General features: G+C 33.2%; 1 pseudogene; it reads left to right on the forward strand.

Annotated features, from left to right (window-relative positions):
* The first annotated feature begins 2,597 nt into the window (after nucleotides 1-2,597).
* Nucleotides 2,598-3,494, forward strand: LOC102885170 (annotated as a pseudogene).
* Nucleotides 3,495-4,855: the final 1,361 nt, after the last annotated feature.

Here is a 4,855-nt window from a genome sequence, read left to right on the forward strand (position 1 = left end):
AGACCTTTTCCAAAAAGGTCACAATTGCAGTTTCTGCAGGTAAGAGCTTGGACATATCTTTTTCGGGGACACTACTCAATTCACTACAATGGTCAACTGATTTATGACAAAGGTGCCAACACAATCCACTAAAAAAAAAAGTCCTTTTAACAAATGATGCTGTAAAACTAGATATACATATGCAAAAGATTAATCTTATCATGATTTTTGTGCCATATTCAAAAATTTACTTAAAATAAATCATAGAACTTAACATAAAAGATAAAACTCTAAGATAAAACTCTGTTGGAAGAAAACATGGGAGTATGTCTCAGTCACCTTCGGTTAGGCAAAGACTTCTTCCATATAACTCCAAAATCACAAGCAGTAAAAGATAAGCATAAATCAATTTGACTTCATCCAAAATAATTTTTTTCTCAAAAACAACATTCAGAAATTGGAACACCAACACAATGGGATAAAATATTCAAAATTATATATCTGTTAGAAGATTGAATCCAGAATACATAAAGAAAGAACTCTTGCAACTCTACCATAGGAAAACAGTCCAATTAAAAAAAATGGGACTGGCCGCAGTAACATCACTGGCCGCAGTAACATCACTCTGAAATCTCTGCCTCCTCAAATATCTATTGAGAAATAAACAGAAGTCAGTTGATTACATGTCACTATCAGTTAGGTTATTGAATCCTGGCTTATTTCTTATATCTTATTGAATCTTGTCATATCTTATAAGAAAAAAAAATTTTGAGCATCGAGTAATGCCCATAGGATGTTGAGCTAAGTAAAGTTACATAGTCATGCATATGTAGCCTAAGAGACAAGGAGAAAGGGTGACAGAAAAGTAGATAGACTGCAACAATCATTCTCCACTACTTCTGAATCTCATCTAATACATATGCTGACTATGTCCCAGAAATCCCTGAGAGGGTTCTAGTTTTCAGGCAAACCATGAGCCTAGCTCCACACTTCTCCAGATTGGTGATGGCCAGCCACCCTGTGAGTTTGACAGTATAGACGGGGCAAATTATATGGTGTGCTTCTCTTCTTACCTCAGTATCAATATAATTGCTTTTCTGAAAAACCATGGAAGGAAGAGAAGGCAGTTATAACTTTTGTCGCAATTGAGAAGGTAACTTCACAATGTGCGTAATTAATACAAATAGTTCTTCCTTAAAAGGGAAAACAAAAGACCACAAAATTTTCTACTAATAGAGTCAGAGATATAGAAATTTTTTTTAAATATTCAGTATCATGGCAATATGAACCAAAGCCCAAATGCGAAGAAATAGTTTTGCCTCTGTGTGTTTGGTAAATTTGGGATATGTAAACTTATTCAAAAAATATTTTTAGGTATTGATAATATATGTGGAGATATGTTAGTTGTCATTGCTATCTCAGCGAGAAAACCATGACTTGCACAAATACATTCTCTGGCTAAACATTAACATTGTGGCAAGTTTTATTTGTTATGGGAGCACATGAGTGGGTGTGTAAGCTAAGAAGTCATCAGAATTGCAGAAAACTTTTATGGGAAGTGGTGCGTCAATTGAAAATCAATAATGATAAGATTTACTAAGGTTGAGTTGGGGGATACGGGAGAAGGGCTTATGACAATACCTGGCACAGAGTGCATGGCTAACAGATGGAAACTGCAAGCACACAGGAAAAGAGAGGAGAGTGGCATTCCATGTGGAAGACCAGGACTTCTATTTTAGGCACATTGAAATGAACATGTATGTGATTTGTGCAAGGTGATGTTTGGTAAGAGGGTCAATGTATAAGCAGATATGTTTGGTAGTCAATTCAATATGTAAGTCAGGAGCAACCCACTACTAGAAACAGAAATTTAGTATTCATTAAGTGATAGATGTTATATAAAGTTGTACGAATTGTGGAGAAAACAGTGAGAAAATGTAGTCAGAAGTGAAGAGGAATTAATAGGTCCAAGGAATCAAAATAAGCAAAAAGATAACATAAAAAAAAAAATCATGCATGCAATTTTTAAGTTAATTTATCAAAGCATTTCATAAATATAAAAACAAAACTTGTATTTAAAATGCTGTATTCTGCATAAGAGCTTGCATATTGATAGAGAAATGTGGAAGGAAGCCAAGGAAGGGAAGCTTATTTTGGTCTTCTGTGTAAGTTTTCCATTGTCATAAAATAAAATATACTTTTTTAAAAAAATGGGGAAAAAATTCAATTATAAAGCTAGAACAGAGACTCCAAGTTTTGGTCAAGATTCTTTAGAGTGAGGCCAAATTATATATCATGTATTGGCATTTAGAAAAGAACCAAATTGTTAATCAAAACATAATTTTAATAATGTGATTTTTTTACTTAGCTCTGAATAGGGAAGAATTTGGGGGAGTCAAATGACATGCTACCCATGATATCACACATTAGGAGATAAATCTATCACATGGATAGTGTGCTTCAAAATATAACATAAAATATAGCACAGATTAATAGAGCTAATAAAATGTAGTGGAGGTTAATAGAGCTGATTAAATTAGATTTCATACAGATAATGTGATCTATATAATAACCTCTCTGAATTATGGGGGAGGCAAATTGGACAGAAGTCATCAGTGATGAACAACTATACAGTCACAACATTCATTCTGCTAGGACTGACAGATGAATCTCAGTTGAAAGTTCTGATTTCTTACCTACACACTGAGTATAACTGAAAACTTGACAATCATCACACTCACCTTTGTGGATCTCCATCTTAAAACACCCATGTACTTTTTTTTTTTACAAAATTTCTTCTTAGAGACCTCATTCACATCTGCCTGTATTCCCAGATGTTTGTATAACACAGCAACAAGTGATAAGATCATTACCTACAATGCCTATATCAGCCAAGTCTTTTTTGCTGATCTCTGTGAAGTAACAGATTTTTTCTGCTGGCTGCCATGTTCTATGATCACTATGTGGCCATCTGCAAACCCTTGCATTATGTGAGCATCATGAGCAGCAAAGTCTGCAGGAGACTTATTTTCTGATAGTTGGATTGTTGATTAAAACCTCCCCACTTTATCTGGGGCTGAATCTGAAATTCTGTAATTTGAATGTCATTGATCATTTTCTCTGATGTTTCACCTTGAAGATATTATGTTTAGACACATGGTTTGTGGAACAAACTGTTTTAATCTATGCTGTGCTGACCCTCATTTTGACTCTTATGTGTGTAGTTCTATCATATACTTGCATTATCAAGACAATTTTAGGATTTCCTTCTGCCCAACAAAGGAAAAAGGCCTTTTCCCCTGTTCTTCCCACATGATTGTGGTTTCCATGACCTATGGCACATGCATGTTCATCTATATGAATCCCACAGCAAAAGAAGAGGTGACTATTAATAAAGAGGTTTCACTACTCGTTTTTTCCATTTCCCCTATGTTAAAACACTTATTTATACACTGAGAAATAAGCAAGTGAAGAATGCCTTCAATGATGCAGTCAAAAGAATTGCATCATTCTGAAGGAAGTAAAATAAAATAGCAGTCGATAGTGTTAAATGGCGGCTAAACCTTTCTATAAAATTTACAATTTTTTCACCTTTTAATAATCTATATTTCACTTAATGTTATATTTCTCAGCTCCTCTGAGTTTGTGTAATTTAAGTAATGAAACATTAAAAAGCATAAGTTCACAATAATGAAGTTGATTGAAACTCTGATGCTACTCTAATACAATGGACTGAAATTAAATGGAATTAAAATGATGCATGTCAATAATTATTAGGTTAAGAATAGATTCACATGTATCTAAGTATAAAATAGCATATGACAAACTATGTATCTCAACATATGTTTTTAAATTAATGTTCATACGTTTGTAAATATCACATGCAATATATATGGGCATATTGAAGGAGGAAAAATATGGAAGAATATGCTCCAAAATATTTGCATTTGTTATCTGTTTTAGAGTTATTTTCCTTGTTCTTTTCCCCTGTGTTTTCCTATTCTTCCTTGTCTTATCAAATGTCTCAAGAATGTGTAATTTATTCATTTTATAAATATTGGTAAAGGAAAAAAGGATGTACAACCTTTTAACTACCTTTCCTGATAGAGATTAATTAAAAGAAACACAACTAGTTTTTTTATTAGATTCTTATTATTTTCCTACCATTCTCTTTTAAATTATTGTGATGCTTTTGCCTGTCTCTAAAGGCTGTGTCCCCACTATTACTGTGTTAAGTTCGATTTTTTTTCCCCCAAGTTCATTACACAAATGATTCATTAGTGATTTTTCAACCTGGTTACCTAGGACTCTTTTGTTAATAAACAACTTTGTTTCAGATTTGGCAAATAAGCAAATACCAAGATGGAAATTAGAAAATTCTCTCCCTAAGAGAAGATAGTTCAGAACATCAGCTCTTCCAAAGCTACTGAAAGTTTCTCTTTACCAGAATTTTTTTTAATGAAGAGTAAAATAAAATATTTCCTGAGCTTATGGCAGCACTTCCATCTTGAAGAAGTTTATGCAATTGACTAAAGATAGAAACTCAAGTCATTCAAGGCTTCTGTAATCATGGGCAGGGATTCAATTGGTAGTGAGCAGAAACTCTCATGAATGTTTTCAACATGACATTCATTTTCATATTCGTAGTTGTACAAATAATTGCAGTTAAGCAATTCATCAGGGGAGGCTATGACTGTTAGAAGTACAGATATGATAAAATCTTTCTTTCCCATTATATTCTCTTCTGGTAAGATTGGTCATATTTGTCTCTGGAAAATGAATTTTCCCTGGCTGTATAAAACTGAGAGATGTGAATGTTAACGTGACTATCAATGGAATATTATTTTTAGAATGTATTATTATTTTTGTATTCATT

This window comes from Pteropus alecto, unplaced genomic scaffold (genome assembly GCF_000325575.1).
Source record: "Pteropus alecto unplaced genomic scaffold, ASM32557v1 scaffold624, whole genome shotgun sequence".
Lineage (NCBI taxonomy): Eukaryota > Metazoa > Chordata > Mammalia > Chiroptera > Pteropodidae > Pteropus > Pteropus alecto.